This window comes from Saimiri boliviensis, chromosome 16 (genome assembly GCF_048565385.1).
Source record: "Saimiri boliviensis isolate mSaiBol1 chromosome 16, mSaiBol1.pri, whole genome shotgun sequence".
NCBI lineage: Eukaryota > Metazoa > Chordata > Mammalia > Primates > Cebidae > Saimiri > Saimiri boliviensis.
The window spans coordinates 10,734,549-10,761,487 of record NC_133464.1 but is presented as its reverse complement, the minus strand read 5'-3'; the positions used below and the strand labels follow the sequence as shown (position 1 = coordinate 10,761,487).

General features: G+C 41.0%; 1 protein-coding gene across 3 annotated transcripts in view; it reads left to right on the top strand.

The window, feature by feature from the left end:
- The window catches only part of LOC101038956 (putative methyltransferase-like protein 21E), a 230,132-nt gene that overhangs the window by 75,715 nt on the left and 127,478 nt on the right, over positions 1-26,939 (top strand). For all 3 annotated transcript variants that reach the window (XM_074387463.1, XM_074387462.1, XM_074387461.1), the window contains 3 exons: positions 159-274; positions 1,309-1,420; positions 7,971-20,326. The gene's annotated coding sequence lies outside the window, so the exon portion shown is untranslated. The remainder of the gene's footprint in view (positions 1-158; positions 275-1,308; positions 1,421-7,970; positions 20,327-26,939) is intronic.

Here is a 26,939-nt window from a genome sequence, read left to right as displayed (position 1 = left end):
ATGTCTAGAAGACAGTTTAAGAAGGATGAGAAGGTAGAGTCAGAAATAAAGATTTGGGAGTCTGGTGGCTTGATTGCTATAACGACCCCGCTATTGATGCAGTTTGATGAGGCCTTCCTGCACTGACCCAGGGCTTGTCTGTGTGGCTTGCTTTGCAGTGGGACAGCAGCACTTGCGAGGAGAGCGGAGGCTTGCAAAGTCGAAGATGTGCGTTGATCTTACTGTCTACATGCTTTCAGAACCTTGTGCAGCCAGGGGAACAAACCCAGCCTAGGTGAGTAGATGATAACAGATACACAGCCTAGTTACCTCTGTGGTCTCAGCTGACAGCCAGACAACTCCCAGGAGCAAGGGTTCCCAGTGGGACTGGCAACTCCCTGCAAACACATGAGTAAACCCAGCCCAGCCTACCAGAAGAATTGCATAGCTGATCCCATTTAATGTTTCTGACCCATAGAATTCTGAGCTAAATAGATGGTTGTTACTTTAAGCCACCAGGTTTTGGGGTGATTTGTTATGAACCAATAAGTGATTGATGCAGAAAACCATTGCATGAATGGAGTAGTTACAGGCTTTGCAGATTTGAGAGTGAATGAAGTCACCAAAGAAGACAAGTATTGAGATTTGAATGATTTATTTTATTGATTTCTTTTATGTAATTTTATTTATTTTTAAAACACTCGCCAACTCAGAAAAGTTGCAAGGACAGTACAGAGAACCGCTTCTTCTTCCTTTCCTCCTTTCCCTCCTCCTCCTCCTCCTCCTCTTTTTTCTTTCTGAATCATTTAATGCCCATGATTTCCAAATACAACCATCAGAGTTGAGAAATTAACATTGATGCCGTACTAACATCTGATAGTCAGGTCCCACTCAAGCTCACCTGTTGGCCCAGTAACACCTGCTAGAGAAAAAACGATCCAATTTGAAATTATATCTTGCTTTCAGTTGTCTTGTCTCTATGTTCTCCTTCATTCTGGGATCATTTTATAACTTTGAAGAGACTTATTAAAACAGTAGCAACATTTTGAATAGTAATATCCAAAACAAATGCCAGTAATATTTCCTAGGCTCCAAAGAAGAGCTATACCACAGTCTCATTGTTTATCAAAAGGAATTCAAATATTGTGCAGAGCCCAATTACAGGGAAAAATGATTTTAGGTTTATTATCTGCATGCCACTCCTATCTACCCTTTAACGAGCTATATATTTAGTGAAGGGTCATCTTACATTCCCTCCAGTGACCTCAGAGAGATCCCACCTTTGATCTGGGATTTTCCCATTTCTCCCTCCACCCTCGGTACACGCAGATGGAAAAGAACCCTGGTGTGTCAGTGATGAGTGGAAAGCTCAGCTATTTTGCCAGGTGGTTTTAGAAGACAAAAAATCTTCAGATTTCAGGAAATGGTGAGGTTTTTTTTGGTAAGTACTTCTTGAAGTAAATAATTTCCAGAAATGGAGGTGGGAGAATGGCATTGATCAGGGAAGTGGGAAGTATTTTTCCCTTTAAGTTTTGGGGGAAGTTATCCCCTCTGGCTTTTGTCCCATGTCCTGCCTGAATGGCTGTTGCCTTATTGACTCTGCTGGTGTAATCTGGCTGTATTTTCAGGTACCTCACTAAGCATTTTTGGGCTGCTGACATCCCCTGTCAGTATAGAACAAGACTTTTATTATTGAATATTTAGTAATGTTTTAGAGGACTGTCTCATCATCTGATCAAGGAACAAGTGCAAGGATAGGTAGAATGTGCTGGGAATAAGACGGTATGTGAGTCTTTGTGCTTCTTCAGAAATTATCAGCTGATTTCAGCGGGCACTGTGGACTTTATCACCCAAAGGGAGCTCTGTGTGCTAAAAAGGAATGAATAGATTGAGTATAAGTGTGTGTGTGTGTGTGTGTGTGTGTGTGTGTGAGAGAGAGAGAGAGAGAGAGAGAGAGAGGTTTGTTGGTTTGTATTTTACCAATAGCGTTTAATGATGGCACTTTACCATACTCGTTCTTATGATCACTCCAAATTTCTTTTCATTTTCACTTCTTCCTTCCCCTTCTCTCAGTTTAAATTTTAAAAAGTGAGAGAATTTGAGATAGTTAATTTACAGATAATGTCTACATCTTGAAACACAGCCCACTCTTCTTTGTATATTTAATGGTTATGTTTCAGTAATTCCATTTAGGAATTTTTGAGGCAAAGGTAGAAATTCACTGTGTGTTTTAGCCTATTTCACAGGCTAAATACACAGTCTTCAGTCTTCTTCAATATCTCCTAACTGCAGTCACTTTCCACTAATGGTAACTCTCAGAAAACCAATAACATCCTCAATAAAATGGTTAATGATATTTGATTCTCCTCTGAGACCCTTAGATTCTGCTGAGTCTCTTCTCAGGTCTGGCGAAATATGCTCAGCAATGAAGTCGAGTCAGAGTATCCTGCTGCTGCTGGACTCACTGTATCTCTGCCTGGGGAGGATGGCCAGGGTGGTGGTTCTTTCCAGAATCAGCATCTGAGAGTCAGTTTTAATCTATTCAGGATGTCCTGGTCAAGAAAGCCCAGTGAATAACAAAATCCAGCTTGCAATTGTTTGAGGATGCCAAACATAGTTAAGGCTGAGTTCGTGGGAGAATTGCCCCCTTTTGTGTAAAAATTGGGCGTGGGACTGGGTATATTAAAGCCAGCTGAAGAGACAGTGCAGAAATTATTTCTCAACTTCACAGCTAAGATGCCTCCCTCCACCCTCTAACAAAAAAGGGCAATAACCGAACAAAAAAAGAGCTGTATCAAGGCCTGGTGCAGTGGTTCATGCCTGTAATCCCAGCACAATGGGAGGCTGAGGTGGGCAGATCACCTGAGGTTGGGGGTTCGAGACCAGCCTGACCAAATGGAGAAACCTTGTTTCTGCTAAAAATACAAAATTAGCCCAGCGTGGTGGTGCATGTCTGTAATCCCAGCTTCTTGGGAGTCTGAGTCAGGAGAATTGCTTGAACCCAGGAGGCGAAGATTGCGGTGAGCCGAGATTGTGCCATTGCACTCCAGCCTGGACAACAAGAGTGAGACTCCTTCTCCAAAAAACAAAAAAACAAACAACAACAACAACACCACCACCAAAGAACTGTGTCTTTCTAAATGGTTTTGAGAATAAATAAAACATAATTTATTCATGACTCCCTGTTTCTAACTGTTGTAGAGCAATATTTCTCAGGCTTTAATGTTCACCAATCTACCTGGGGATCTGGTTAAACTGCAACTTTTTACCCCAATAAGTCTGGGAGGAGGCTCAAGGTCCTGTATTTCTAACAAGCTGCCGGGTGATGTCGATGCCATGAACTGCACTTGAAGTAGGAGCAGCTACTATAGGCATCCATCAAAGGTGATCCCTGGACCAGAAGCATCACATCAGCATCATAGATAATTTTCTAACATGAAAGAAACTTGTTAGAAAGGCAAATTTCTGGGTCCCAGCCCAAACTTTAATTTGGCAGAAAATTAAAGTTTCTAAACTTTTAAGACAGAAGGACTATTCCTGACTATTCCATGGGCCCAATCTAATGACAGTAAATCCTTAAAAGTGGATAGCTTTCCCTGGCTGGTGTCAGAGAGGTGCAGCAGATGTGTCAAGAAAATTCAAAGTGTGAGTGGAACCGTGCTTGCTGGATGGGCCACAGAGAGAGCAATGAGAAAAGGCAGACGGCTTCCAGCCTCCAGCCGTTGACCAGCAGCCAGCAAAAACAGGTCATATAACTGCAAGGAACCGAATTCAGGCAAAGACCTGAATGACCTTGCAAGCAGGTTCCTCTCCAGGGCCTTCAGAATGGAACACAGGCCTGGCTGGATGTAGTGGCTCATGCCTGTAATCTAGCACTTTGTGAGGCTGAGGTGGGAAGACTGCTTGAAGCCATGAGTTTGAGACCAGCCCGGGCACATGGCAAAACCCATCTCTATAAAAAATACAAAAATTAGTCAGGCTTTGGGGTGCACACCTGTCATCCCAGCTACTAGGGAGGCTGAGGTGGGAGGACTGCTGGAGCCCAGGAGTTCAAGGTTACAGTGAGCTATGATTGCGTCGCTGTACTCCAGCCTGGGCAACAGAGTGAGGAGGTCTTGTCTCTATTATAAAGAATAATAACAAAGAATAGAGCACAAGGCCAGGTGTGGTGGTTCACACTTGTAATCCCAGCATTTTGTGAGGCTGAGATGGGAGGATTGCTTGAATCCAGGAGTTCAAGACCAGCATGAGCAACATAGCGAAACCTTGCTTCTACAAAAAAATACAAAAATTAGTGTGACATGGTGACATGCACCTGTATTTGCAGCTACTTGGGAGGCTGAAGTGGGAGGATCGCTGGACCCTAGGGGGTTAAGGCTGCAGTGAGCTGTGATGGTGCCACTGCATTCCAGCTGGGGCTACAGAGTGAGACCCTGTCTCAAAAAAAAAAAAAATGGAACCCAGACCTGCTGACATCTTAATTTCTTCCGTGTGAGACTCCTTGTAGAGCATCCAGATTTGTACTGTACCTGAACTTCTGACCTACAGATCTGGGAGATAACACATTTATGTGTTTTTAAGCCACTAACTTTATGGTAATTAGTTGCAGCAGCAATAGGAAACTGATATTCTGCCTGATGAGAAACTCGGAGTGCAGGGCTCAGCAATCTGTTTTAATAAGCTCGGCAGGTCATTCCCATGCATTCTGTAGAAACATCATGCTCTGCAGTCCAACATCAATGAAGTGCCGCTCTTAATAGCTGTTGCTTTTGTAGCACTGGCCAATCTTCCTAACATCCTTAATCTTGAGTCCTTTTCATGTATAAAATGGGATTAATGAAACAAAGGGTTAGCAACGAATCTTCAGTCAGAATCTCTGGTAGAAAATTTTAACAGTTCTTATTACAGCAGGCCCTCTGATGTTACCTTCTTTTCTTCCTTCCAAACTTCATCTTCATGGACACACTAAATACTAACAGTATGAATGATTCTGATGTCAGTTTTCTGAGGATTAGGGCTTGCAACTTGACCTTAAGGCTCACGGTGTAAATATGAGCTGGAAAGGAAAACAGGTCTAATTTATCAGTAATTGCCCTGCTCAGCTTAATTGCTACTCTTCAAAGAGAACAATGAAGATGTTGTCCTTTGCTTTTAGAAAAACATTCAGCACTATTCAAATCTGGATATAGAACATTTGGTTCCAAATATGACCTTTTAATCATAGCAAGAGTATAAGCTGGTTCTTTACAGTGGGACCACAACAGCTAAGATATATTTATATTCTGCACATTCTTAAGAGTGCAATGTGCTAATTCTAATTTGCTTGTTTACCAGAGTGCTCTAATAAACATTAATTTTTAAAATTTCAAGTGCACTGTTTTTTCATTTATGTCCATTTCTGAGCTAAAAATATTTACTTATTCTCTCTTCTTTAACCACTCTGCAGGGTGCACTGCTTCCTCAGATGATTATGTATTCTTCTCCTCCATGATCTGTACAGCCTTTCCTTTCTGACCATCAATCACTGTGGGATGAAACTGGTTGATCAGGTTTATTTTGCAAGTGATTCAGTTTGCAAAGTCCCAGGTTTATAGTCATTTTCTATTGCTGTCTAGACCATGCTAAAACTCTCAATCAATCAACACTTCCAGATTAATTTTTCCCTCTGAGAAAAAAAAAAGAAATTAAGAGTTAAATTAGGCTTCCTGGCTTATGTATTTATTAATCAATCAACCTTCCACATAATACTAAATTAATGCTTATGGTACAGTATCTGCACACCGATTTCTGTGTCTGTCAGTTCCAAACTAGAGCGGCGCTGAAGCAAGATTCTATCTGCTGTGAACATTTTTATAATGAGCTGCAGCCCTAGAAACATTGAAACCCATTTAAAAAGTGACCTGAATAATCTCTCAGAGAAAATTAAATGGGTGAAAGATCATGAATAAGAAGTAAATATATATTTAAATAGCAGCAGGATGGCATCTGTTCTTTACTGTGCATGCCTTGCTTTTACTGGCGTAAAACCATATCTAGGTAATTCAGAAAGGAATTGTTCGGGGTGCAGGGGATGTTCTATAACTAACAGATGCTCTTTATTCAAATATACATATAGTGCAAATCTCGCAAGTCCAGATCACATTTCTTCTTAGAATGTGTACTAAATGTTCTTGGAGTCCGGAGAACTATACTACATATTTTTTATGTCTAACAAGGTTTGCTTTTCTACAGCAATAGAGTATAGAATAGAGGTTAGTCACCTAGAGTGTGATCCTGGGAATCTCTCAGATTCCATTGCTTCCGAGCCAGAATCTGCTTTTAAAATCCTAGGCAATTTATATGTTCATTAAAGTGGGAGAATCGCTGGAGTAAAAAACTGCCTGGGAGGTGGGGATGTGGGAACTATGGGGGATGTGAAGAATAGAGGTGGCGAGAGACCATATTGAGTAGAAACGTGCTTCTTGCCTGCCACCATTGAGTGGAGAAGGGTTGGGGAGGCATTGCCTGCTCTCCCTTCCTTTTTATCCTGATGTTCTGTAGAATGCATATGTTAAAAGGCTGAGTAGACTTGAGGGCATAGTTTATGATAATGCACTGACAGTCTGTATAGCTTGCATTCTCTAATACAATGTCTTCCTATTTTTACTGTGACCTTGAATGAGAGGCAATGTAGGGTAGTGGAAAACCCAAGGGTTTTAACTCTAACTCTGATAATGTGTCAACAGTTTATATATAAAATAGGCAACATAGCCATGCCCATCACAAATGGATTACATGAGATAATGCTTAGGAAGCTCAAACTTCAGTGACCAGAGCAACATAGTTATCTACAAAATATGTCTTTGCTTTTTTTTTTCCTTCTGATTATTCACTGGTCCATCCGTCTGCCTCTGCCATACCTATTGCCGTTTAGATATAAATATAGTGCATCTATCTGTTTCTCTATATCTATCTATCTATCTATCTATCTATCTATCTATCTATCTATGTATCCATTCTCACACTGCTATGAGGAAATACCTGAGATTGGGTAATTTATAAAGAAAATAAGTTTAATTGAGATATAAATATAGAATATACATCTATCTATCTATCTATCTATCTATCTATCTATCCATCATCTATCTATCAATCTATCCGTTCTCACACTGCTATGAACAAATACCTGAGATTGGGTAATTTATAAGGAAAAGAAAAGAAGTTTAATCGGCTCAAGGTTCTGTAGGTTGTGCGGGAAGCATGGCAGCATCTGCTTCTAGGGAGGCCTCAGGAAACTTACAATCATGGTGGAAGGCAAAGGGGGAGCAGGCAGTTCTTACACAGCAGGGGCAGAAGGAAGTGGGGCAGGGAGATTCCACACACTTTTAAACAACTAGGTCTCATGACAACTCACTATCACAAGAACAGCACTCAAGGGAAATCCACCTCCATTGTCCAGTCACCTTCTACCAGGCCCTACCTCCAACCCTGGAGCTTACAATTTGCTATAAGATTTGGATGGGGACACAGATCGAAATCATATCAATCAGTCAGTCAGTCCATCTATCCATCCATCCATCTATCCATCCATCCATCCATCCATCCATCCATGTACTTACCTACCTACTACTTACCCACCTACCTACCAACCAACTACCTACCTATCTACCTACCAACTTATCTGCCTACCTACCTACCTGCTTACCTACCAACCAACCAACCTACCTACCTACCTACCTACCTACTTACCTACCAACCTACCTACCTAACTACCAACTTATCTACCAACTTGTCTACCTACCTACCCACCTACCTACCAACCTACCTATCTACCTACCAACCTAGCTACCTACCTACCTATTTACCTACCAACCTACTTACCTACCTACCAACTTATCTACCTACCTACCAACCTACCTACCAAACAACCTACCTACCTACCTACCAACTTATCTACCTGCCTTGTTTTTTTGTCCTCTGATATCAGTAATGATTTTCTGTTTTCTCATCAGGCATGGAACTACCAGTATCTCCATTCATTCCCTTTTCCACCTACTCCGGTGAAGACATTGAGGCAAGTCAAAGAGCTTGGGAGAAAGTGCTCCAAACAGCTGAGCTTGCAAGGTATTGAATGCTGTCGGGTTAATATCATGTGTACCTTATGTTCAGCTTCATGAGCCTCTATCCTTTTCCCTCCTAAAAAATGACGGGCACTTCCTAGCACTAATCTTATTTCTTCCAACGTGTTCTTATGACACTGATCTGGATTAGATGAGGCCATGCGCATTTCTCTCTAGTCAGCTTCCTGGTTCCTGCCTATGTTCGTTACAGGGTTGGGTACTCCCACAAATCCTGGTGAGGCGGGTGAGACTCAGTTTAGGTTTTGTTGGAATTGAAGCTTTGAATACAACCCTGATAATACTGGACTCTCAGTTCCCCCCTCTCTATTCTGACATGTAGGAGGGATGAGGAGAACATGTACCTTATGCTCATGTTTTCACAGGGATGGCTCTTGAACCCAGGTGTCTTCAGGTAATTGGTATCAAGGATCCTGACATTGAGAGAATAAGATTTTGATATTGAAACTGATCCTTCAATATGAACTGGAATTATTCCCTGCTGAGCCAAACTGTTCATTAATCTCGTACATGACAAAAAATCTGCTCTAGCATACGGTTTCATCTTTTATAGGAAAAAAAAAGAGTCATTTTAATTGCTAGTTAAGACTGATGGGTTACTTTAATTTGCAGGCTTTTTATTAACTGTGATCTATTTCATTTAAGGCAGCAATAAATGAGATTTGGTGTTAACCTCCCAATTATTAAATTTCACAGCCACTGTTGGAAGACTCGAGGTCACCCTTTTGAGAGTCTGAGCCATATACATTTAAGGATTTAGCATACTTGAAGTGAGGGCAGAGTTCTGACACATAGTAGGTTCTTAACACGTGTTTGAAAAGTTGAAAAGGTAAGTGTGCACAAGCTGTGTCTATTTTTCTTTGATACTTTAGCTCCTACCAGTGAATGGTAGGATATACATTCCCTTCATTATGTCTCTCAAATGGAAATGTATGTAGCAACAGTTGCCTAAAATATCTGCTGCAGGTATTGAAAGCTGTACATTTGCTTATTGTGGGTTATCTGGCTAATTTCTTTACTTTTACTGAGATGAAGGCAGCCAATTATTAATAGCATGGCTATTGTGAACAGAGATTGAATGACAGTTTTTAGTTTGTGGGATGGAAGTCCCATTCAGCTATCTTAGAAAACAGACAACATGCTTTGATGGGAAGAATCCTTGAAATCTGTAATTTTTTTTTTTTTAATTGAAAAGTGGAACTTTTTGTTTTAAATCAGCTTTTAATTTTACAATAGCTTTGGACATGCAGAAAAGTTGTAACAATGGTACAGAGAATTTCTTTATGTCTCTCATCCAATGCCCCCCATTGCAATCATCCTATATCACTGGGATACATTTGTCACAAGCAAGAAACGAGTGTAGGTACATTATTCTTAATGAAACTCAATACTATATTCTGATTTCATCAGTTTCCCCCAAATGTCCTTTCTCCATTCCTGGATCCCATCCAGAACACCACTTTACATTTAGTTGTCATGACTCCTTAGACTTCTGCAATCTCTGATAGCTTCTTAGACTTTGCTTGCCCTTGGTTACCTTGATGGTTTTAAGGAGAGCTGATCAGAAACTTGTATTCTTGTCTCGATTCTACTCATCATTGAACTGTGACCTTGAGCAAGTCACTTATCTCTCTAGATCTCAATGAGTTTACCTGCAAATTGTGAGGCTAGAGATGAAAAGACTGTTTAGGTTCCATCGAATTCTCAAACTCTCATTCCTCTTCATATCACAGGCAGGTATCAGAATCTAAAGTGTCATGTTTTTTTAAAGAATATTTTAATTAAGATTGGGTCTTATCACATTGCCCAGGCTAGCCTCTACCTCTTGGGCTCAAGTGATCCTCCCACCTCAGCCTCCTGAGTAGCTGGGATTATGGGCATATGCCACTATGCCAAGCTCCATTGGTTTTATCTCTAACTTATTGTTTAACTCTGGCCAGATAGTCTAGCTCTCCAATCTATAGTTCGGTGAGGAATGTTCCAGTGTTTTAGTCTTCAAATGGTTAGTGGCCATATTAAAAAATATTATGAAAATAGTAAATGTGTTGTATCTATGTGTTTCTTGGTTACTGTAAGAGACAGAACCTAGCTTACCTCCTGTTTGATGACTCAGACATTAGCTGAACATCAGACATTGAACTGACATGTTTTGATGTTTGCTGCCCTCGGGGTTGTGGAGATGTCTCAGCCCATTCACATCAATCAAGGACACAGGACTATTGTAGTGTTTTGTTTCTTTCATCTTGTCCTTTTGTTTCTTTCATCTTGTTCCATAAGAAGTGACAGTTGTCACTTTTTATGCTGTTGGTTACCAGAAGAATACAGGTAACTAAACCTCAGGTCAGTAACCTGAAATTTGCACGTCATACTAACCTCATGGCCTCTGACTCAATGGTGACTCCATTTCTTTTTCTTCAGAGCGAAGTGCATTAACTTCTTGACAACAATTTTCTTTGCAACTTTCTGGCATTTTTAAATGATTTACATGGTTGATGGCAGTGACTTGATTGTCTAGATTTGCCAGAAATCTAATTCATCTAATCTAAGTTAAAGCTGGGTGGGAGTTGTTATATATGAATGTATGCAAATATATATTCAATGAAATACCATGTTTGGTGTATTAAAGAACTATGTTTAAAACATCTTTATCATTCCATACGGTACTTAGCACAGTGTGCTATATGTAAGCAGACAACTAATAAATTTTGTTAAAATGCAATCTGAACTTGATCATGTGGGTTGTAAATTCCAGTTCACATATATTTGATGGTTTCTTAAAATTTTGATGTATTATAAAGGCATATATATATATATATATATATATATATATATATATATATATATGTAATCTATTGCGATTCCTCAGGCCTCCTTGGGTTGTGGGTACACAAACGGGGCAGTTTAACAGGAACAGTCTGAATTTTACCTGTCCCAGGATGCTCACAGAGGACTTTAAATACTTAGAAATTCCGCGGGTGTGCTTACAAGGTGTCTATCACTGCCGGATGTGAACACAATCCCCCAGCTTTAACAAGGCAGACTCTGGGTTTGGCTGTGTTCACAGATTGTTCCCGTCTCTGGTAACATGTGAAGCACTGGAGCCTGGGATGATGGGATGTGCATGATATTTTATTGTGGAGCAGAGGAAGGCACTGCTCTTTTCTGCCTCCCTCTTCCCCCATCTTTATTATTATTAATTACTGTTATTTAATATTGATAGGAGGAAAAGGGGTATTTTCCTAAGCTGTGTGTTTTTAATGAAAGTTTTTCTGGTTCCCCTCACCACTCCCTCACCCATCATCTCCCTCTCCTTCTACAGGCCTCAGTCAGGTGTTTACCGTGGGCTAAATTGGGAGGCAAAGCCAGATAATAGAACGCCTTGTGTTCAGAATCTCCCGACACTGAGACACTGAGGCTTTCCTCCCAGGTCATGCTCATTCTGCCTGTGTGCTCTTTCTTTTGACTGGAGTCTCTAAGAGGCAGTTCCTTCGCATCTCTTCCAGATGTGCTTCTGACGGGCTCACTTAGCTAATTCACTGGACATGCCTAGGTATTTGTGACTAACAGCCTAAGCTCCTGCTGGGACCCCAAATATACAGAATCTCAAAGCTTTACCTTTGTTACGTCATGCCATGGTGTCCACCTCATGGCTTTGTAACTCCTTTACCAATAGAAGGGCAGAGGCAGAGACAGAAAGCAGCTTAAATATTATTTTGCACGGTGTATGATGAAGGAAGAGAGTAAAAGGATTATATCAAATGAAATGTTTGAAATCAGTGATAGAGTTCAATTACACATAAACTTTCCTCTGAGCACAAGGTTAACAGCAGACTGAGAACATGTGCATGTCTATCTCCACATACACGCCAATTGCCAAATAGAACACGTTCTTTCCATTCTACCTGCAATGTGGCTGAGAGGTCAAAGACTAACTCCTGTTGCGTTTTTATGTCTCAATATCGGTTGAGAAAGTGCCTCTGTTGTTTCCATTTTGTAGACTAGATCTTGTAGAATTTATAACAGTAAGCCAAAATGTGAGTGGAAAAGACGTGTGTGTGTGTGTGTGTGTGTGTGTGTGTGTGTGTGTTCTATTTTCCACAGCTGTCACCTGCTTTGCAAAGATATTTTTAAAAGGTACAGATAAATCCATGGCATTGCCCATGATACGCTTAGGCACTTAGCCGTGAGCAGTACTCCGAATGACCTTCTCAAATCCTATAAACAGTAGCTCTGTGACTATTTTATTCCATGCCATGATGCTCACAGTCATAAGTGGTTACCCTAAACTTTGCCCCCTTTTTGATTTTCAAAGTTATGAATCAGTGAACTTGAAGTGACGTATAGAGAGGAAACCTGCCTTCACCTTCTCCCAAGCAGCTTCTCTTTGCAGTGTTCTGAACAAAAGGCAAAACATGTTCTGCAAAGTCGTTATATTTTTGATGTAACTAGTGGGGAAAAAAAGAGGCTAAAAAATAAAATTTAGAGGAATCGCATTTTAATAGACATAAATCTTTTTCTTTCCAACTTTTAGGTTAAAGGGGTATATGTATAGGTTTTTAACATGAGTAAATTGCATGTGGCTGGGGTTTGGTGTACAGATAATTTTGTCACCAGGTAATCAGCATAATGGCTAATAGGCAGTTTCTCAATCCTCACCCTCCTCCCATCTTCTACCGTCAAGCAGGCCCTGGTGTCTTTTTTCCCTTCTTTGAGTCCTCAAATAGACATTAAAAAAATTCTTACAAAACCATTAAGTTTTTGTGATGGTTGATAATTCCCTAAAAATATCATCCTGAAAGTGTTTGATTTTCTTGGAGCTTTATCAAGCAATCATCAATCAACCAACAAATCAATCAATTAATCAATAAGTACATATTTTTGAGTGCCTATTATATGTCCAGGATTTAATTAATGATTGAATTAATAAATTCATGGGCAAATTTTTATTAATTTCCTTCTTTGTATAAATAAGGCATAACCAGGTATTGCCAACACTACAAAGCACAGATATTTTCAAGAAACTTATAGTTTATTAAGGGAGACAAAAATGTGAAGGCAGGATTTAAATACTATGTAACAAACATAGCAATATAAGTATTTTTAGAGTAGTAAGATTCACTCACTCGCTCATTCATTCATTCATTCAACTACTGATTTGCCCATTCATTCAATTTGGCTTATGTTCTAGACAATGTGTTTGGGTCTGGAAATAACAGTCTTAGACAAGGTGGAAAACTAGCCGCTGCCATCATGAAATTTATATTTTTGTGGAGGAGGGAACTAAACAAACAAATAAATAAATGCGTTATACAAATAAATGCATTTAAATAAGGTAAATAACACAACATTGTGATAAGTACCATGAAGGAAAGCAGGAGGATGCATGAGAATGTAGAGCAAATGTCCTTAGAAATACTTGGAAATAAGCAACTGACCAAATAACTTTGCTTTTAGCTGCCAGCTATTCATATGTGAGGTCATGTATGCAGCTCTGAGTGGGGCCACCATCTGAAGGAGCATCGAGACCCATTAAAACCTTGACTGCACACAACTGGGCTGTGTAATGGGACAGGAGCTGGTGCAGGAATCAGTAGATCTTGTCTTTAGTCTTGGCTTGGATATTAATGACCTTAAGATATCACTGAACATTTCTGTGTGTCCGTTTTCTCACTTGTAGATCAACTTCAGGTTCATCTACAAATTGGTCTGGGTGGTCTGTAAAGCCCTAACAATAAAATTCTGCATTCCCAAAAGATGTTTCCTTAGTTCTGATTTTTACATCGAGACAACATATGTACATATGCTTGGCAAGTCTTAGCACACAGACAGGGCAGTCACTGAAGGAATTAAGTTAGATTCATGTGCACTTGTTCAGGTCATATCTGTACGGGATTTGGAAGCAGATATAATTCACCAAAGGTACCGCTGCTCCCAAGACCATGTGCCTTATACAGTTCCTAGGTGTGCCCGCTTTTAAACATTTGATGGAAGAATCACCTGTGCACGATACAAATATGCATTTACCTAATTGGAAAAATAACAATAAACTTCCAGAGCGGGAGTAAAAAGAAGCAAAAAAATAAATAAATAAATAAAAATGGTGGACAAAGGCTCCAGGTGTGCTGGTTGGATGCTGGTCCCCAAATCCCAATACTTGGGTTCCAGTCTAGGCTTGCTGCTTTCCAGCCTTGACTAATTGGGTAAGATTCTGAGCCTCGCATTCTTATCATCTTTATGTAAGTAAGTGGTAGAAGTTGTTCTGAATTTGTGGCATTCTGACTTCATCGTTAGTATCAGATACTCGTTTCAACCAAACCGAGCATAAAATTCCAGCATGCCTGACAGAAACACGGGGACCCACACTGACTGAAGGAAAGATTGAACACCTGGGGCCATGGTAACTGGCCTTTCCCTCTCACTCCTAAAGCGGGCTTGAGGCAGGAAATCAGGACTTCTGGAAATCCAGTTTGGAAGCCCTGGGACTAAAGAGCATCTGCACTGATGACAATCTGGTGATATTGCCATGCATGGTCCTTTCAAGTCCCCTCATTGGTCACCAATACACCTACTGACTTTTCCCAGCTTGTACTAACTTACTACGTAAAAGGACATGGGTGAGTAAGTGTCCTTCTCCCTCGAGTGGTTTCTGAGCTTTGGTGGCTTTGAGCACTGCAGAGCTCGACTGCAGGTCCCCGCCTCGCTGCTTCCATATTCCAGCCACTCTTCTTTAAGTGGCTGCTGGCTGGTATTTAGGGCAATCTGGAGGGTTAATTAGAGCCCACTGTGGCGATTTAATCCTGCATTAGGTAAAGACGCCGTACAGACTGTACAGACTGCGGAACACTTGACTTATGCAAATATGCCCTTACACAGATTGTTCTGTGGAGCCCTTAATAACATTTGAGACATGGAAATTTTCACTGTGGGCAGAAACACGGAGTTCTGTGGTGTGTGGCTGATTGCCGGGAAGCCGGAGTTCTGGGCAGGCAGCAGCCCCCGAGGGGAGGGCCTTCAGACTTTGCTTCCGCATCGCTCTGTTTTCCTGGGGATGTTTGCCAGGCGATGTGTGCTATTTCAGTACTGTTTGTGTTGTTACTCCATTTATTGCATTCTAACTGTGACTGAATAAACCAGGTAATAGCAAGGGGGTACATTAAAAGAAAAAGAAGAGAGAAAGTTTAAAGGTTCTTAAAAATGCCAAAGCTTTTATTCCATTGTATGTGGATTTTATTTGGCTACTTCAACACTGAAAAGTATTTTCAACAAAAGTGCAAGCATAAAAGAGCACATAATGTTTTCTGCACATGGTGCAATGTGTAAGAGTCTAGGTTCTGGAGCTAGACAGATAGACCCAGAGTTTTGTCTCCTTTTAGCTATGTGACCTTGTCAGATTGCGTAATGTCTTCCGGCTCAGTTTGTCTTCTGTAAAATGGGTGTGATGACACTGGAGTCTCATAAGATTTTCCTAAAGATTAAATGAGATAATGTATGTAAAGTGCCTAGCTTTTGACCTGGTAATTACGAAGTCATACAACTCACAATTAAATTTCATTTTTGCATTGTTGGTAACGTTTGCATTTCATAAACAGCACCTGCTGTGATAGCACTATGGGATTATTTTTTTTTTCTGAGTACTTACAAAAGCAGGACCTAAATGAAAAGTCAGCGATAATGCAGATAAAGGATGAAATTGAAAAATATATGCCATGTACTCCAGTGAAAATTCAAACAAAGAAGATAGAGAGGGAAACTATAATGCTTATAATGCAATGCTGTGGGAAGCCATGGGTAGTTCACTAGATTTAAAATTTGTGCCAGGGTTCAAAACGTAAAAGTGAGAGGGTGAGAAGGCTCGTGCAGTCATAAGAGCCACACAAATTATCCTAAAATGTTATGAATAATTATATGAAGAACCTGGTTTGGCACATAGCAAGTTTTTGTTGTGAATTAAATTGGGCTGCTTTAGGGAATGATGTCAAAAAGAGGAAGACTGTCAGTATTAAAGACCACGTGAGCTAGTCATGTGTGACTTTTCCTAAAGGGTTCATGTGTTAGTTAAAGCTAATACTGGCCCTGGGTTATCATTTAGAAAATCTATGTGTACTCGAAGGTCTTGGCAAGCTTGCTTATGTGTATATATTTGAGCCAAACCTGCCTTGCCAGACAAGGGGAGGAGCACGGGTGAAAAAGTGAGCAGATCTGGGCGTCTGTGCGGGCTGGAAGACCATGCTTTTATCTTTTGAGCTCTTTGGCAATAGAATAACCATCAGTCCAGATGACTTAGTGTTGCCTGAGGCTCTCTTTCCATTGTGAGTTTATATTTTTATCTTCTTGACTTTCAGGTGCTGATAGGTTCTCCCTGATTGCCTTCTTACATCCCAGTTTGGCCCACAGTTACCTGGAGTACACCTGTATCCTTTTGAGAGAGACCTTCTTAGGCTTGCTAAATTGAAAGCTTCATTTATCTGCTATTTTTTTTTCTTTTTGCCAAAGCACCGATTTCTGTCTAGAAGTTGGACTGGCAGGGCCTCTGAAGTTGTGCGTTGACACTGCCAAGGATGTTTGTTCTGCAGTCTCAGAACATCCTTAGCCACAGATGATCTTAAGAACAGTTTGCTTATTTCATCATGGTGAGAAAGAACATTTAACATGAGATGAGCCCTCTTCCCACATAGGTACAATGTTGCACAGCAGATCTCTAGAACTTACACGTCTTTATCCTTGCTGAGCGGCAGGTGTTCACCTTTATACCTGCTGGAACTTTATACTTGTGGAACAGTAACTCTCCATTTCCCTTCCCGGTAGTTTCTGGCAACTGCCATTTTACTTTCTGTTTCTATGAGTTTGACTACTTTAGATCCCTCACATAACTGGAATCACTCAGTATTCATCCTTCTGCTGCCACAGACACACTTGCATCTGCTGATGCTGTCTCGGATCACCTGGGATTTTAGTCTTTCAGCCTAGCACGGTGCCTGGATTGGAGGAGGTATTCAACACATATACTTTGAGAGATCTTATTTAGATTTGCTGAATTAAAAGCTTTAGTTGGGCTGGTGCGGTGGCTCACGCCTGTAATCCCAGCACTTTGGGAGGCCAAGGTGGGTGGATCACCTGAGATCAGGAGTTCAAGACCAGCCTGGCCAACATGGTGAAACCCTGTCTCTACTAAAAATACAAAAATTAGCCGGGCATGGTGGTAGGCTCCTGTAATCCCAGCTACTCGGGAGGCTGAGGCAGGAGAATTGCCTGAACCCAGAAGGTGTGGATGTTGCAGTGAGTGGAGATTGTGCCACTGCACTCCAGCCTGGGAGACAGGGTGAGAATTCATCTCAAAATAAATAAAATAAATAAATAAATAAAATAAAAGCTTTATTTTCGTTTTGCCAAATAATCAATTTTTGTACTCTTTGGATGCATGGAAGAAAAGGATTGTGGCCAAATAGACATCTTTATTAATAAAATCAATTCACCGCTAAGTACTAAAGAGTAAAAAATGACAGATGTGACAGTAATAACAACATTCATTTGTTTACTGCCTGCCAGCCCTGGCGCTAGGCTTCACGTTCATTTAATCCTCACGACAATCCCGGAAGGTATGTATTCGAATCTCCATTTTGTAGATGAGTGGCAGTATTTCAAAGTTTGGAGAATAGCCAAGAAGGTCACAGTGTAGTTATAATCGAGCTCCTGCGTAGGAGATTAGGGAATGATTCGATAACTGTTACTCTGATTCCTTCATTGTCCCCAAGCTCTGATGGAAATAGTTGCAGACCATCACAGTCACCACCTGGGCAAGCTTTTCTTTTTCTTCTTTTTGTTGTTTTATTTCAATGTCTTTTGGGGTACATGTGTTTTTTGGTTATACGGATGAATTATATAATGGCGAAATGTGAGATTTTAGCGCTCTCATCACCTGAGTAGCGTGCATTGTACCTAATGTGTAGTTTTTATCCCCAGCCCTCTTCCCACCTTCTCCTTTCCGAGTCTCTGAAGTCCATAATATCACTCTGTTTGTCTCTGCATACTCATAGCTTAGCTCCCACTTACGAGAGCTAAGTGAGAACATATGGATTTGGGTTTTCCATTCCTGTGTTATTTCACTTAGAATAATGGCCTCCAGCTCCATCTGAGTTGCTGCAAAAGACTTTATTTTGTTCCTTTTAAAGGCTGAATAGTATTCCGTGGTGTATATATACCACATTTTCTTTATATACAAATTAGTTGATGGGCATTGAAGTTGGTTCCACATTTTTGGGTGAGCTTTTCTTCCATAACATCGATCTATTTGGTCATTTCCTTTTGGTTTCACCATTCAGGGTGACATAGGTATTTTAGGGACTCTGATTATTTTAAGGAATGAACCCCTAGACAGGTGTTCACTGAAATGAATTTAGTTTATCCAGACATATTCCTGGTTCTTGACATGTTTCCTTGTTCACGTTCAGCCATTTCAGTTTGGTTTACTGCTAAACTTGAAGGAATCAACTGTTCTCTTAGAGTAAGAGTTTTGCTTCTTGTTTGTGAAATGATGCCCTTGAGTGCCCTGAGAGACGTAAATTGCCAGCATGTATCCTGGCATCCCAGAGTGATGTTTAGAGGAGGGTGGCACGACTGCTCTAGAGTAGTTTCCATGGAAATGTCTTTTTCTCTGTCCCCCACATTGTATGTTGAGGGGCACCAATCCCATTAGTAATAAAAATCAGTCACTCTGAAAACAGTTGTGGTCAGAATAACCCTAAGGAACCATTCTTCAAAACCCATCACTGCATGTCAAACCCAACTCCACGAACAGGGCAGTAGTTTGATCCTAAAGTATTTGAATTTACTTTGTGTTCTCCGGCTGTAAATAAATAAAAAGCCCCTTTCTTCCTAAATTTAAGTCAGAGTTAATTTACTGAGTTAATTTAAAAAATTAACTCAAGCTAATTTGCAGTCATTAATTTCATGCAGACTTTTAGTGCTTTATAAAAATTGCCTATGAAGAAAATCCACAGACAGATGTTCTGGGTAAGCGCAGAGACATTAGGTTTCAAACAGTTGGCTTGGGCATAGGCACACCTTTTAATTACACTGAACTTACGATGGGTCAACATTTCAAGGTTTATCTGAACTGTGTATTACCTTGAGCAGTGTCCTCACGCTCAGGGCAATCACTGACCTTGAAGGAAGAGAGTTAATAATGAATAGCAATTCAGCAATTGGCCATGTCATGAAATAACTGGAGGAGAGGGGGTGGGGAGGGAGAGAGAGAGAGAGAGAGAGAGAGAGAGAGAGAGAGAGAGAGAGAAACGTGAAGCTAATGATTCCTCGGGCTTTATGTTTTTTCCAAGGTACAATGAACATGTACTTAGCCTTCCACATTTTCTTTCTAACTTCTCTCCAGCTGTATTTAGGAACCCTGTCTCTGGCTGTGCCTTTTGTTTTGTGACCTAAACTGGCTTGTATGGGAATAAAACTTGCCAGCCTTTTTCCTTGTGTGTGTTAGACAGAGAATGAGTATTGGCTGAATTGATTTTGCCCTAATCTCATTAGGATTATGCTCCAGGAAGTGTGAGTGAGTTGCATCACAACTCAGCAACTCAACTCTTAAAAACTCATAATTTCTCCTTTTTTTCTTTTTAAAAATTCCTCAAAATAAAAACCTCTCCTTACTTTCTCTAGGATGAAGAAATCATCCTTAACGCAGAAAGACAATTGGTCCACAATATTATTATTTTTATATTCTTTTCCTCATCTTCTTTGCAATGGCACCACTTTTTTTTTTTTTTTTAAAGCACACAATATTTTTTTTCGGCCTCACACTAGCACAGAGAAGAACTTGTTGTTAAGACTACCGGTTACAAAGCCTATTCTTACATAAACTACGCTGTCTTTGGAAAGCGAGCCCCCCAGCCTGGACTGAGTGGGGTGGGCACTGAAGGCAAAGTGGAGGCACAGACCACCCGTGCGGCCCAGGCGAGATCTCTTCCAGGCAGAGCCTCCATACTGTCCTGTCTCTATCCTCCTGTCCACTGAAAAGTGCCTGTGAGAGCTCACTGAATTCCAGCCTCGCCTCCCTAACAGGGCATCTGCTCATGGAGACTTGTAAGAATTCCTGCCGAGTAAGCTGCGGAATGTAAAGTGGTATATGAATATGTAATAGCAGCCATTATCAGTTGATCCCCCTGTCTTTGGAAAGAATCATTTCATTCACTGTGGAGAGGAGGGGCAATTTGAAATGGCCTGAGGTAAGTGGCATTTCATATATTGCCAATCAAATTAACCTTGAACCTTTCTCTGCTACTTAGAATTCTTGTTCTTTTTCTTCTTTCTCCATCACTGAGAATTAAGATGATGTGTATAAAACCACTTTTCTCTCTGCAATATTGCACTTCATCTTCCCTTCCTTCCCCAAGGAGGAGGGAGAGGAACAGTTCTGTGCATCAGTCAAACTGACTGAGACTTACAGTGGGGGAAAGTGAGACTCTGTCACCGAACGCAGGAGACACAATGGTGTCTCGGCTGCAACCCAGTAATTGCGTCTCCCAAACTCCTCTCCCCTCCAGCACTGGATTTGCAAATGCAGCTTGATCTGAGTCGGGCAGCGTCAGCCTCAGATCAGAGCTGCCAAACACGCGCTTATAAAATTTTACAGGAGTGTGGATCTGGGACTCTTTCATTTCCTGGTTCTCACACGTGGAATTTGAATCTTTGATAGAGTAGGTCTCTTTGGAGCTCCTGGCCGATTTCCTCTTTATCTGAACAGAAAGCAGCCATTGTATAAATGTGTGCAGTAGGAGACTATTTAATCTGTGCATTTTGTAAATGAGTATTTAATAATCACGTAACTTTTCAATAAATTCATAGGTACACTCACATACACAAAAATGCTGTGAATACATACATTTTTCTTTCTTAACTTGATCTCCCAGCTACATTAGGCAAATAAGAAATCCACCCTTTTTAGACAGGCTATGTCTTACTCCTAAATAGTCATTCTGCCGGTTAGAATGGCTATTTTATTTCAGTCATGCTCTCCATTTTCTAATCCCCATAATTTTATTCATGCTGTTCCCACCTGGACTGCCTGTCCTTCCCGGCCAAATTTCTACCACGTATGTAACCTTATTATGTAACCTCAAGATGACACAATTTTAATCCTATTCATGGTTAGTTCTTTTGTTTTATACCTGCCTTAATGGAAGTGATTTCTTTCTTTTTCAAAACAGTAATACACTTCATAGCCACTTTATGGTACATAACTACATCATATTTTGTACTGCAACTATATGATTCTTGTTTTCCTGATTCTTCTAAATTTTATGATCTATGTAGGCAAGAGCCACGCTTGATATTCACGTACTTCGCACCTAGTGGCAGAAGGACTGAAAAAGGTTTACAAAAGTTGACAGAAAATAAGAGAAATTAAAAATAAATGAGAAAAATAAGGCCAAGAATTTTTCTTCGTTGCTGGATGGTATCTGGAACAATGCCCTTGAAGCAGAAGAGTGGGGTACTGTGAGTCCCCCAGGGGGAGGTGTCTCTGAGCTTCTCCAGTCAGAGGGCAGTGGAGCTCCTGGTCAGCAGCCAGCATTTCCGCACGTGCACCCAAGCTTGGGCAGTAGATTATGTCACTTTGTATCTATATTCCATCCAATTCATATTAATAGCTATGCCTGAGCAAATAAATATAATATACATTAAATAATACACTTTCTTCTCTAGGATCTGTACCCAGTGAGGCAGAATGAAGTGGGATATGTGAGAGAAAGTGAGTCTTGGTCTTAGTATTGGTTAAAGTACCCTGGCAAGCAAGAGCCGATTCTTGTTTGGGGGATGGTTTGGGCAAATATGTAAAGGCAGCACCAGAAAGAAATTGTGGCATGTGTGGAGAGAGGGATAGATAGATAGATAGATAGAGAGATGGAGACTATCAGCTGGATTAGAAAGGTCAAGTTGAATGTTGCTGATAACACTACACTTATAGGTTCCTCTCACCAAGACTAAGGAATATCAGAATGAAGGAAGTAGACAGAGGGTTTTCTTTAAGGTTGTACATGTATTTATTATGTCATTGTTTTTTCCCTCTAAATAGTAATACACTGAAAATTACGGCGAGCAAACAATTGGTTGTCCAAACTGGAACATTTCCGCAAGTGGCAGGTGACGCCGTTATTGACGCAGGATGGCAGGCACAAGCCAGCCCTTTCCTCAGCAGCCGGGACGCCCCGTCGCCTTCTCAGTAGTGATTGTCCTGTCTGTAGAAGTGATCAGGAGGCCAGTGTGACAGCTGGGTATTTTTTATACTGAAAATAGTTTAGGTTTATCTTTCATTGTTCACTGAAAAGGCTGTTTTGCTTTATTTATTTATTTTAAACACAGCCTTACAGAATCACGGCTGGTCAGTAGCTTCCTCCATATATCAGATGCGGTTTACTTTAGTGTTTTCTAGACAACCACAGGATTGTCGAATTCCCTCACTGAGTGCTTATGGATTTCCTCTGCCTCTTTTTCTGTCTCTCGACTTCCCTCTTGACTTGCGTGGTTGCTTTTCTGTTGTCCTAGTTTGCTGCACTTCCATTTTAGGGAAGTTGTATTAAGATAGGTGTTGCTTTAATCTATATCTGTGCTGTTGATGACCTTCTTCTGCCAGTTAAAATTCAGCAGGACTTGAGGTGATGCTGATCAAACTAACCAAGATGTCAGGTGAGGGGAGAGCCTAGTTTCACGACTAATAAAAAAATTCGTCACAACAGTGCATTACAATTCATTAGTTTGGTTTGGATACAAGATGTTGTTAAGAGTGGCGATTTGGATGGCAGCTATGTCTAATAAAAAAAAGGTGAAGTTCCTCCCTATTCCCCCTAAAGCTTTATTCACACTGACAAAGAGAAATATAGAGTTGTTTATCTAGAAAATCCAGGCTGAAAACTTTTATCACGAAAGACTAAAATTATACTGTCTCGGATGACCTATATTGATGGCTAACATTGATTAAATTCTTGGAATTATTACCTAAATCTTTATTTCATTTATCTAGTGTAGAAAATAATGCAGAGGTGCTCTGTAATCAAATGCCTGACAGTCTGAATAACATTCCTCAAAGGGTTTCCAGTCTTTTAAAATGTTATCCCCATTTTGGGAGCAGAGGGTGGAACAGTAGTAGTCGAAATTCTAAGGATGTACTTTGGAAATGGAAGACTATGATACTTTTTTTTTTTTACTTTATTAAAATTGTGAGCAGGACGACATTACCTTAACATTGGAAAGCCAGCTGGGAGTGACTGGATCTCAAGAACTGACTGTTTTTTTGTTGTCTTGGTTGCTTAGGAAAGGGGAGGGAGCCAGCTGATTCTATGTCTTATGTGTTAAGAATGCATAATCGTCCACACATAAATAAAAGTTTTACAGTATATAATAATCTGTAAATGGATACTGATTTACTATGAAAACAATTATCCCTGTACAAAATGTCTCAGTAGGTTTATTATGGTTGCTTCCGATCAAGGATCAGATCTGATAGCATAAGAGGTGGGTACGATTTGTCTACTTGGGCTCTTCCTGCCTGAATCTGAGCTCCATTGGGTACCGAACACCGACTGATAATAGACGTCCTAGAAATATGTCAAAGGCAGCAGTGAGAAGGGCTTTGACAACCTTTCCTTTCACCAGTGGCAAAGACAAGGGCTGGCAGGAAGGATCCTTCCCTTTACGCAATTATGTCTGGGGAGCTCCAGCAAAGCGTAGTGATTTTTGTGCTTTCATTTTTAAAAGCCAAAATGCTCTGAACATTTCATGCTCAATTCATAATCCGCTTTCACATTTTCCATTACTCAGAGGAAATCGGAGGCCTGGGCTTTAGATATATATAATCAAAAATACACATTCACTTTTCATATGTTGTTGATGATGCTTCATTAATATTGTACAAAGCAAATTCGAGAAGTCTCCACTAAGGAGAGTGAAAATGGTCTAGGGCAGGCATCCCCAAATTTTTTACACGGGGGCCAGTTCACTGTCCCTCAGACTGTTGGAGGGCCGCCACATACTGTGCTCCTCTCACTGACCACCAATGAAAGAGGTGCCCCTTCCTGAAGTGCGGTGGGGAGCCGGATAAATGGCCTCAGGAGGCCGCATGCGGCTTGCAGGCCGTAGTTTGGGGACGCCTGGTCTAGGGGATGATATCAGCTCACAGACAATGTGAAAAAGAAAAGTTTCTGTCTTCCAAGTGGAAGAAAACTTGTCAAGGACTTTATTATCTGGTTAGGAACTAGTCCTCTCTTTATTTCCATGCCTCTACTTTCGATTCTGTGTCAGCTTTTTACAAGGACCAACACCAAAATGATCATGTTTTAATTCCTCTTACCTAATCAGCTTGGTAAATTTGATACATTAATTATTATACCTTGGACAGTTTTCCCCTTTTGTGAAGGCTATCAAGGAATGAAACACTTTTTATATGGTCTTTTGCTTCTGCAGTCACAAAGAAGTTTTTTTTTTTAGATCGAGTCTTGCTCTGTTGCCCAGACTGGCATGCAGTGCTGCGATCTCAGCTCACTGCAACTCCACCTCCCAGGTTCAAGCAATTTTCCTGCCTCAGCCTCCCAAGTGGCTGGACCTATAAGTGCATGCCACTATGTCCAGCTAATTTTTTATAGTTTTAGTAGAGACAGGGTTTCACCATGCTGGACAGGCTGGTCTTGAACTCCTGACCTCATGATCTGCTCTCCTCGGTCTCCCAAAGCGCTGGGATTACAGGTGTGAGGCACTGCACCAAGCGTTACATAGAACTTTTAACTAATATCATAACAATAAACACAAATAGAATTTCAATCAAGGAAAGAAACTTTAATTTGAAATCTGGGTGCTCATTCTCTGGACAAATATTTAGCATGTTAAAAAAAAATGCACCTAGCTCCTCTGATGAAACAGTAAGAGGGTACATTTGGGACCACTTCCTGAAGGAGCTTAACTTCCAATAGGTGAGAACATTTTTCAAGTCGTACATGCCACTGTAATAGAGATATGAAATTCTACAAGAGAGCTACAGATTAACCTATGTGATCGTAGACACTGTTTCTATCCAGGTGAGCTAGGAGTGATCCATGGAGGAGGAGACATTTAATCTGAGAGTTAAATTGTGCTTAGAAGTTAGACATTTGAAAATGAGTCAGTTTATGTAATAGTTACCTATTAGCTAGTTATTATTATTGTTAGTTTCTATTGCTGCATAACAAATCACTCCCCAGCACAGTGGCTCAAAACAACAAACAGTTATTATTTTGCAGTTTCCCTAGGGCAGGAACTTGGGAACAGATTGGCCGGGGATTCTGCCCAGGACTCTTCATGAGGTTGCAGTCAAGTTTTTGGCCAGTGGTCATCTGAAGGCCTGAAGGGGGCTGGAGGATCTGCTTCCACATGGCTGGCTCTCATGGCTCCTGGCAGGAGGCCTCAGTTCTTTGCTGGCTGTTGCCAAGAGGGCTCCGTGGCTACCCATGTGGGCCTCTCCACAGGCTTGCCTGAGTGTCCTCATGACTTGGCAGCTGGCTTCTCCCAGAGCCAGCAGTGAGAGAGAAAAAGAGAGAGAGAATGACCACAAGCACACAAATAATACCGAGGAGACAGCATCTGGGTTTGAGGGTATTTTCATCATTTCTGCTTCATTCTATTTGTTAGAAGCGAGCCACTAAGCCCATCCCACATTCAAGAAGACAGCAATTAGGTCCTGTCTCTCAAAAAAGATATCAGAGAATTGATGAGCATGTTTCTAGAACCCTTGCAATGGAGCTGGGGAAGATAGGGGAAGAGCATTCAACTTCGGAAAGGGGCTAGTCACGGCCAAGATCGACACTTGGGGATAAGTACAGGATGTGCTGGGTGATTCAGTTTTCAGAGCTTCAGACTGAGATAATACTAGAAGATAAGACAGGAAGCACAGAGAGAAGGAATTAGACTCTGCAGGGCAGGGCTGGGAACTGCGCAAGGTGTTTGAGCGGGGTGGAGGGAGGCATAGTCACAGTTATATTTTAGGGCTTAGTCTAGCAGCAGGAAGAATCTAGCTTCGAGAATTTGGAGAGAGCAAAAGAGGGAGCGTGTTAGGAGGCCACCGTGGTCAGCAAGGAACGGACCTGGAAAGGGAAAGCTTCAAAACGAACACCGCTCTTCTTTCCAACTCTACACGGTACAGATAGCTACAGAGACGCATACATTTTTATGTGTCTGACCCAACTGTTAATGGAATCTGCCTGTGTTTTAGATGCTGCTCCTTATGAAGCTTTTAGTAGGCGGCCGAGCTGAGCTGTAAGCTGGATGCGAGACAGCAGTCCTTTCTGTGCTGCTTGAGTGCAGTTTGTCCCTTGGATGGCAATTGCACAGAATGCCCTCAGGGTACATTCCTAATTGAGTCTGTCTCTTGACTGTAGGAAGAGCCCAGTGTTATTGCTTGAAAAAAACCGTCCTAAATTGGAATTGTTCATGGCAAAATTGCCACCCTTTTCTTTCTCAGTTCCCAACATCTCCATTACCGAGAATGACATTATTCTTCTACAAGCACTGAAAGCGTTCATTTCCTCGCCGTGTATATTCACGTCCTTCCATTTGCGATGTAGAGGCTTCTTGGGCTTTGTGAAGCTGTCCATTCCCACCATACTGGCGACACAGGCCACTAAAAAGCCAGGGGCCTGGCCAGAGTTAGCATTCCAACACTGACTTCCTGACCTCCCCAATGTTTCTGTAGGAAACCCGGGAACTCCAGGCTGTAGGATTTATTCTCTCTCTCTCTCTGAATTTATATGAATTCATTAATCTCTAAGAGTTTAGCATGTAACCTTTTTCCTAATTGTGGGTTGAGCATTGGTTCGT